Below are 9830 nucleotides of genomic sequence, written 5' to 3'. Positions count from 1 at the left end.
GATCTGATTTACTATGGAAAATATTGAGTTGGGGCATCCCATATTTGTTTTTGGCATGGGATTGTGAAAAGGTGTGACATCTCTTGGAAGAGTCCAAACATTGTTGGACTCTTCACCTTACCTTATTTCATGCTAAAATAAAAGGAATATTATTTCTCTTTTGTGGGTGTAAAAAAGAAGAGAAATAGTTCTCCACGGTGAAGGGATTTGGGCATGGTTCATAGCATGGAACAAGAAGGGGAGAGTCCTCTTCTCTTGGGTGAGCACAAGATCTAAAAACCCTAAAGTTTGGACCAAGAGTTCGGGAAGAGAGAAAAATAAGAAGAAAAGTTATTTCTTCTCTATGTTTCTTCTACGACATATAGATCTTAAAGTAGATTTATTTGATGATTAAATTATATTTTATATTTTTTAAATTTTATATACAACATATAGATCTTAAATAGATTTATTTGATGATTAAATTATATATATAGTAGTATAATATAATTAATATAATTATTTTTATTATATTTTATTTTAAAAATTTTAAAATATATATACGAAATCACTTATAACTCTCAACATAAATGTGTTTGGATTTCATGTTCCCACGAATTCCCATCCCACTACCTCGATGGTCTGCCCACTCGAGTCCCGTGCCACCAAAAGCCTCCCTACTTGCCTAATCCGCCTCTCTCACGCGTCTCCCCTTTTGCCCCCGCCTCCTCCCTGCCCCCCTTTGCCTCCATCTCTCTCACGCGTTCCCCCTCTCTCACGCCTCTCCCCGTTCTTTGCTTTCCTCGGTTAGTAGAGATATTCTGCCGTTGGCCGCCGCCACACCACTGACTTCGAACCTTCGGTCTTCGTCGCTGCTCCGGCATCCTCCACCTATCGCGAGCAATGCTTCTACTCTGCACCAAGTCCCGATCCTCCATCCGGCGGTCGACGCCGCGCCGCTACTCTGTCCTCTGAGGCTGATCCGGCGGTTCCTCACCTCTCTAGAGCAACAGCCCACCAGGACACCACCTAGCCCCAGTCTTCCATCCGACGGCCGATGGCACGCCGCTGACCTTCGAAACGTTGGCCTCCATGGTTGATCCGGTGATTCCTCGCTTCATCCTATTTGATGAAGTGATATTTCCATTTTTTCCCTCTATTCTCGAGCGATAGATGAGCTGGGTGAGAGCTCGAGCTCGGCTCGATTTACGCTTGAAGACTGATTAAGCCAAGGTCGAGTTAACTATCTATGGAGTTTGGATTTGCTTTTAGCTTTGGGAATTCCATTTTCCTTTCTTAATGTCAAAAAGTTTTCTAGGTTTTAGGTCCATTTAGAATTTATTTGAATTTGTTTATTCTTGATGTTCTTGAATCCTGAAAGAAATCCGTCTTTGATTTACTTTTGGTTTTGAGATTATTACGCATCATTTTATTGCTTCTTTCGTTATGAAATTTGAAGTTTTATAAGTAGGACTTGATATAATGTTTTGGGATCTGAGATGCCTTCATTCTGTTATGTGTAGTGGAATTTGACCGTATGACATTTTTCTGTTACAGTGTTTGAGGAATTTTGCGACTCAACCAAAGTCAAGCGAAGCTAACGTTAAGGTAAAGGAGATTCCACAGGATATCCCTGATATTCTAAGATTGAAGAACAGGAAATACTTTTGTTAAGCTTTCTAATCAAATTTTCTGGTCTGTGCGTGTATTTACTTTACAAAAGAACATGCATAAAACCTGTTTCATGGATTCATTTTTTTTCTTTGACTTAGTATACTGATAGAATTATTTGGCACTTAGTTTGGTATGATTTATAATTTTCTGTCGCTGTTAAGGCTTAAGATGGACGTGTGGTTAACTATTGACACAATTTGCAGGTATTTTGGGTGGCTTGAGATTCTGGGCTCAATTCATACAAACATTTTCCATTCTTGAAGGTATGAAAGACAATATTCTGGTGGAAGTAACACTTTACTTGCTAGCATTAATTTGTATGTTTCACATTTCTTGAACAATAATAGCATACTGCCTTCAAAGGAAGTGCTGATTGCAGGGTGTGGTTTAGATTCAGTGAGTATGGGTTAACTTCTAACATATATCAGTCTTTTACATCTTTTTATCATTATAAAAAAAAAGGGGATTTTTGAGGATCCATTTAATAAGTTATTGGAAAGAATGCTGGATATCCTGTTTGAATGTGATGCTGCTCATGCGAACTGTAATCGATGAATTTCCTCCTTTTCTTGGAAAAAAGAATAATAACAACACTTGCTTAGCAGTTATTAATAGGTTATAAATACAAGGATATTTATCCACAATGAAGAGATTATAAACTTTTTGTTAGGAAAAAATCCTCAATGAACAAGAACTCAGATTTTTGATACCTCCTTTAGTCTGCAATCAATTAGTCTCAGGTCATATGGAGAGCGGCACGAGGCAAATAGAATATTTGACTTACAGAAATTATGTGCAGCATATAAAGTATCTTATAATGGTTGTGCCTGTTTTTCAGTGCTATTGCTTTTGTTTTTATTCCCCACCGAGCATTCACAGATTATTCTTCTTTTGAAAGAGAAGATAGTGTGGGGCCTTGGTGGTGGTGAGTGCATTTGAATAGAAATCAAATGCACTCAAGAACTAGAAGAGCTTGAAAGATATGTGAGCATGTTAATCTGAGCCTTGATGAGCTTTTGTCTTCTAGTTGATTATGATCGAGTCTCCTGGATCTCATATGCAATCTGTCTAGGTTTATTTAACTTCCTTCTCTTGTTATATTTTGTTTTCTGTGATGCCTCTATTTGAATTTACGGGACATCTATCTGAAGTTTATTATTTGAAATTAATGTCAGTGCATTTTCTTACTTTTTTTTTTTTTTGCTTTGATCCATCGATAATCATTGTTGAATATAAAATACCCCCCAACCGAAGTTCGTGTCAGGAGTGATCCTTTCGGGATTCTACCGACGTCCGACCTTCGACGACATCTTTCCGAACCTCTCCGGCGGTCGAGCCTCCGCAACGTTCCCAAGTCCTGCCGACGGATAAACCCCCACCAGTGTCGATCGGATTTTCCACGACGGACGGACTCCATCCAAGTTTCTACGGTGGTTGACCACCTCCTAGACTTCGTCCGAACTCCTACGGGAGCCGAACTTCTTCCCCGAACTCCGACTGCAGGTAGACTTCGTCCGAGCTCCTACGGGAGCCGGACTTCTTCTCTGAACTCCGACTGCAGGTAGACTTCGTCCGAGCTCCTACGGGAGCCGGACTTCTTCGAACTCCGACTGCAGGTAGACTTCGTCCGAGCTCCTACGGGAGCCGGACTTCTTCCCCGAACTCCGACTGCAGGTAGATTTCGTCCGAGCTCCTACGGGAGCCGGACTCCTTCCTCGAATTCCGACTGCAGGTAGACTTCGTCCGAGCTCCTACGGAAGTCGAACTTCAACCCCAAGCTCCTATCGCAGGTGGGCCTCATCCGAATTCTGAGAAGGACCAGACTCCGGGCCCCCACCACAAGCGGTTTACTCCGAATTTCTACCACAAACGGTCTGCTCCGAGCTACCACTACAAGCGGTCTGCTTCGAATTTCTACTACGAGCGGTCCACGTCGGATTTCTACTGTAAGCCTCTACCTGAGCTTCTATTGTGAACGAATTTCTTCCGAACTTCTATCGCAGGCAAGCTTCGACCGAGCTTTCTCGACAAATGATCCCCATCCGGACTTCTACGGAGACCGAACTCCGACCGAACTTCTGTAGCAGACAGATTCCGGACTAACTCCTACGACACACGGACTCCAGCAGTCGGACCCTTCCAGCGGATGAACCTCTCCAACGCCATCCGACATCCACTGCCGGTCGACCTTCCACCGAATTCTGCGTGAAACCGAACTTCGTCTATGGAAAGCCTCTGACCGAGCTCCTATAGCAAATGACCCTCGCTTGTAGTACTAGCGCCCAAGGCATCCAATGGTAGAAGGCTCGCCAGCAACATCCGAGCTCCTCTCAGATGGAGAGCTACCTCTCTCCGCCAGATACCTCAATCGAGCTTCGGTCGACAGGCCTGGACTCCCTGGCAGGCCACAGTAATGGCCACGACTCTGCTCCACTTCCTGTGACGAATTCCACGCGGCTCCACCACTCTCTGGCAAGTCGCGACAACAGACACTACTCCACTCCCCGCGACAAGCTCGACGTGGCTTTGAACAGCCCCTGACGCCACTACTCTCCGCAACAAACTCCTTATGGCCTCGAACGGCCCACTATCAGGTGGTTACAAATGTCGCTATCAGTCTGTTGCATCCTCTGCCTATAAAAAGGAGACCCAGATACGCTATTCTCTAAGTTCTAATCTCTATCTTAAAACTCTGCAAAAATTTCTGTTCGAGCACTCCATTCTTGTTGAGGCAGAGAACTGACTTGAGCGTCGGAGGGTCTTGCCGGAGCACCCCCAACTTCGGTTTATACTTCCTTTGCAGGTCCCGGCGGCGACCGCGACTCCCTCGACTCTAGCTTCTCCGACAGCGGTGGATTTTTGCACCAACAGGATTGGCGCTAGAGGAAGGGCTGCTGTCTTCGCAGTACTCTTGTTCTTAAAGGAGCGCTCAACGGGACTGCCTCCGGTCATTTTCTCCGACATCCTTTTTTCCTTCCTCTACTGGATCTTCGCCCGATGCCTCCCCGCAAAGCATCCATCCGACGATCCACGGCCTCCGCGGCCAGATCTCAGGCTCCGGCCTCACCTCCAGTTTCTCAGGCTCCTCCTTCGGCAACGGTGGTTGGCACGGAGCAATTCGACCTACTGGTTCAGCAGGTCAGAGGCCTCACTGAAGCGGTGCAGGCCATGCAGCAGCAGCAACAGCCGTAGGCGTCAGTGCGACTGGAGAGAACGTCATCGGAACTCCAAAATTCGACGGTAGGACGGGTCACTTGGGCCAGTCGCCCCGCCTTTCCCGAAAAGACGAATCCGAGGGTGGAGAGCCCTTAGTCAGATTACGATTCTACTCTTGGAAGATCTCTACCTCCATTCTGCTAGAAGACCCTCGAGACCCGTAGTCGAGAGGATTTCCTGGATCGAAGGCTCCAGGAGATGAACCGGCGGATCGAAGAACTCCGCCACACTCCCCCCGCTTATGGTGAGGACATTTGTACTGATCCTCCCTTCTCTCACATGATCATGCAGGAATCAATCCCGCCAAACTTCAATCTCCCTCAATTTGAAAGCTACGACGGGACTTCGGACCCAGTTGACCACCTGGAGGCCTTCTGGACAATGATGCTACTCCATGGCGCGTCGGACGCCATCCTGTGCCGAGCTTTCCCATCCACCTTGAAGGGAGCAGCGAGAAACTGGTACTCAGCACTGAAGTCGGGTACCATCTTTTTCTTTGATCAGATGAGCCACCAGTTTGCGGCTCATTTTGTTAGTAGCCGGCGTCCCTGGAGGGGTTCGGAGTCCCTCATCAACATCAAGCAAAGGGAGGGGAAGTCCATCCGGGCTTACGTCAACCATTTCAACGTCGCCGCGTTGGAGGTCCGGAACTTGGACCAATCGGTCGTGATGGCCACTCTGAAAGGCGGCCTTCAAAAGAACGACCTTTTATTCTCCCTGGAAAAAAAGTATCCCAGGGATTTTGCCGATTTGCTGGCTCGGGCCGAAGGGTACGCCCGAGCAGAAGAAGCCTTCAAGATGAAGGATGAGGAGATCGTGAAAGAGCGGCAGGCAGGAGACTCGAGTAAGTCCGCAGTCGAAAAAGGTCCGAGAGAAGCTCGGCCACGTTTTCGAACTCCTTCCGGGTACAAACGCGCCCAGACTCCTCCCCGAGCACGTAGGCAGAGAAGCCCGGAGCACAGGGTTCGGCGGGGCTCTCTCCCAGGAAGATTCTGCAGCTATGTCCCCCTCAACGTGTCGAAAATTCAGGTGCTGATGGAAGTCAGAGAGCAGCTCCCAAGGCCAGAAAGGATGCGCACACACCCCGGGAAGCGCAATCCTAACAAGTTCTGCCTCTACCATCGTGACCACGGCCACGACACAGAGGAATGCATTCAACTCCGAGACGAGATCGAGGAGCTCATCAGACGAGGTCGGCTCGACAGGTTCATTCGACGCCGGCCTGAGGGTAGAGAGGATCGGCCAAGGGCCCTGCCACAACCTGAGCCGCCGAGGAGGGAAGAGCAGTCCGGAGATCGGCCTCCAATTGGGATCATCAACTCCATCTTTGGAGGACTTTGACGGGGAGCAGACCTTCTACAGCCCTGAGATTTGAAAAACCTGTTAATGTATTACGAACGACTTCGCTTTAAATCAAGATTCCTTTCAGATTTGCATATCTTTCCTTCTTTGCATGAACTTGTAGCGACAGGGGATAACCCCTTCAGACAACGAAAATAGATCCTAATATGGGCAAGGCCGAAGGCCCGGTTATTTTTAGATCGGACGGGGGGAGAGGCCCTACAACGCCCTTATGTGCCCCCACAGCCATGTTAGGGACAGGAGGAGAACCTCGCCCTAACATGAGCAAGGCCGAAGCCCTGGTTATTTTTAGACCGGATGGGGGGAGAGGCCCTACAACGCCCTTATGTGCCCCCACAACCATGTTAGGGATAGGAGGAGAACCTCGCCCTAACATGAGCAAGACCGAAGGCTCGATTATTTTTAGACCGGATGGGGGGAGAGGTCCTACAACGTCCTTATGTGCCCCTACAGCCATGTTAGGGACAGGAGGAGAATCTCGCCCTAACATGAGCAAGGCCGAAGGCCCGGTTATTTTTAGACCGGATGGGGGGAGAGGCTCTGCAGCGCCCATATGTGCCCCCACCGCCCTGTTAGGGACAGGAGGAGAACCTCGTCCTAACATGAGCAAAGTCGAAGGTCCGGTTATCCTTAGATCGGATCGGGGGAGAGGCCCCGCAACGCCCATATGTGCCCTCACAACCTTGTTAGGAACAGGGGAGGAACCTCGTCCTAACCTGAGTTGAAATCGACTGCATCAGAAATAGGGGAAGAATCTCGTCCTGACACCAACTAAGGTCCGGCCATTCGAGACCTGATAAGAAAGAAGAGAACCTTCTCGACGGCCCTTCTACACTACCGCGACCCCGTAAAAAGCTAGGGAGAACCCTTGCTTAAAAGGAGGAAGAAGAAAGAGAAAGAGAGATCTACGGTCACGAACGAAAAGGCAAATCAACACGACGATGGCTAGGAACCTTCAAACAATGTCGATGTCGAACAAATCAAAAAATACAAGAAATTCGGTAACGACGACCTAATACAAAAATGAACAAGGAATCTTCGGACAACATCGACATCGAACGAGACAAAAATGGAAGAAGTCCGACGGACGACAATTCAACACAGCGTGCGGGCAAGATAACAAAAATCTTCTTTTCATTTCGTTAACAAGGTATGCGTTACAGAGCCCAGAAGGCCAAAAAAAAAAAAAAAAAGGTAAAAGAAGACACATAGAAGGATGAAAGGCAAAAAGAGCCCTAAGGGGGCCCGGCTTACTTCCGACTTCGAACTTTCGGTTTCGACCCTCATCAGGAAGTGCCTTAAGCTTTCGACTTCTTCTTCTAATTCTTTCTCCCTCATTAGCATCTCCATATACCTTCGATGAAACCGTTGGCTTTCGTTCTCCGCCTCTTGAAGCCTCTTTCTCAGGACCTCGGATTCCGCCTCCACGTCTTTGACCGTCTGCTGCTCGTATACCAGCTGGATCTTCAACTGCTGCAGCTCGGCCTTCCCCTCCTCAAGGGCGATGGATAGCTCTTCTATGGTTCCTTTCAGGGATTGGAGTTCGTCGGGATCCCGAACAGGAGCAAGCTGGGCTCCTTCAGATAACTGCCTTTGAAGATGGACAACCTCGTCGGTCGCCATCCTGAGCTTCCTTCTGTAGTCGTCCACCTGCTTGCATCAGCCGGCCCGGTATGCATTATAGTTCGCCTCGGCGTCCTGGAGCTGTTGCTGAAGGTCGGAGAACTTCTTCGACCATTCTCGGTCGCTGTCGGCTCGAGTCGAAAGCCAGGACGAGCTTCCTTCCAACTGGTCGATCCTCTCCTGTGCAGCCGACAGCTCCGCTTCAAGAGAGCTGATCTTGGAAGCTTGAGCTCAAGATCGGTCGCTGGCGCGCTTCTTATGTTCCTCGAGCTCCTTTTCGAAGTTTCGCTTTCCTCCGGCTGTACTCCATGATCCTCTTCACGTGGAGGTTTCGAAAGTAAGTGGCCTCCTCAGTGGCCTCAGAGTGACTCTCCCTCAGCCTGCGAAGTTCGTCCTCCATCTCCTTCTACTTTTTTGTTAAATGACGAACTTTCTTCCTCAGATGTCGGATCGTGGACTTCAGCGGAATTCCCTGTGGCAAGGGAAGTGCTTCAGCGGGACACTGCCATCGGGAGACAAAAGCGTCAAGGCGCGGCTCATTGCAAAAAAAAAAGAGAGAAAAAGAGATCAGCAATGGAGTGAAAAAGGAAGAGGTGACGCGCAGTTAAAAAAAAAAAAGAAAAGAAAAAAAAGAGAAAGAGGGGGAGAGAAGAAGAAAAGAAGAAGAAAAGAAAGATGGAATACTCACAGGATCCAGGGGACTTAAGCCGATGTTGAACAGAAACTGCTCATTCAGAAGGTTGGGAAGGGAAGGAGTTGGATAACTAAAAAGCTTCCGGGCGGCCTGAAGGTCGTCCTCCCCCAGGCTAGGAGCCCGGCGGATAGAGTCCCTTAGGGAGCCCCAAGGGAGCAATCCCAGCTCTAAGGTCGGACATTGGACGTAGAGGTACTTCCCCTTCCAGTTATGGATAGAAGAGGGAGCACCTTTCAGCAACTCCTTGCCGAACTGGAGGGAGAAGTACCACCAGTCCTTTGTCGAGGGGTGGCGCTTGAAGGTTAAAAATACCTAAACAAAGAAGAGATGGCTGAACTTCGACTATATAGCAAAGGGAGAGGAACCCTATCAAAAACCTAAAGGAATTCGGCGTGACTGAAGTTAAAGAAATGTCTAGAAAATGGAAAAGAACGACGACGAAGGATGGAAGTGGGAGCCGGAGCCCAGCATGGAAGGCCTCCTGGTACAGGTAGAAACGGCCAGGTGGGGGAGTGCTAGCCCGGTCGGCAGGATCAGGAAGCTTCAGATCGTACTCCGGAGGAACTCCATACTGAACCTTTATCAGTAAAAGTTCGTCCGGAGTCAGAGAACAGGGAATGGCGTCCGGCGCAAAATCGGACGAAGCCCAGCCCTACATGTGGGTTCGTCTATAGTATGAGGGTTCTGGGAGACTGAGGCAGACGAGCTCCTAGAACGCTAGAGGCGGAGGTGCCAGAAGACATTTCAAGCAAGAACCCTAAAAATCTCGAAGAGATCAGGCGAAATAAGAGGCGAAAGGTTCGTGGGGGACCAAACAAGTGGAATGCGGCAGAAGAAAAATGGAGAAGAAGGGGCACCTAGATGCAAGAGAAGGAACGAAAGTTCCGAGACTAACTTAAGTCGCTTCGAAGGATGCAGAGGTGCAGGGACAGGGATGACTCGAAGAACACCTAGGGCCAAAGCGGACGCTAAGGAAGGTCAGAGCTCTCGGAGAGAAGGCGGGCACCAACAGGACTTTCAGGTAGAATGAAACTCCTGGAGGCGGAAGGGCGGGTTTAAATAGACCCTGGGATCCGGTGCTATAATGATCGTGGATCTTCCCAGGCCGATCCATGTTCGCCACGTGTCCCACTCGCCACAGCAGGCGGCTAAAACCGGCTGACAGCTGACAAGGCCATTACTGCGCCATACCTGGGGCAACGCCCCAGCGGAATTCCGAAAAGTCTCTTCGGATCGCCCCGATTTGAAAAGATCCCAGCACGCGCTCATTAAATGCCAAAAT

General features: G+C 48.7%; 1 long non-coding RNA gene across 1 annotated transcript in view; it reads left to right on the top strand.

Annotated features, from left to right (window-relative positions):
* Positions 1-611: 611 nt before the first annotated feature.
* The window catches only part of LOC105034145 (uncharacterized), a 35243-nt gene continuing 26024 nt past the window's right edge, over positions 612-9830 (top strand). The window contains exons 1-3 of the long non-coding RNA XR_830105.3: positions 612-1212; positions 1537-1587; positions 1857-1916. This is a non-coding gene — a long non-coding RNA (uncharacterized lncRNA). The remainder of the gene's footprint in view (positions 1213-1536; positions 1588-1856; positions 1917-9830) is intronic.

This window comes from Elaeis guineensis, chromosome 16, assembly GCF_000442705.2.
Source record: "Elaeis guineensis isolate ETL-2024a chromosome 16, EG11, whole genome shotgun sequence".
Taxonomy (NCBI): Eukaryota; Viridiplantae; Streptophyta; class Magnoliopsida; order Arecales; family Arecaceae; genus Elaeis; species Elaeis guineensis.
Note: the sequence above shows the minus strand (reverse complement) of the source record. Positions and strands in the feature narration are given on the sequence as shown.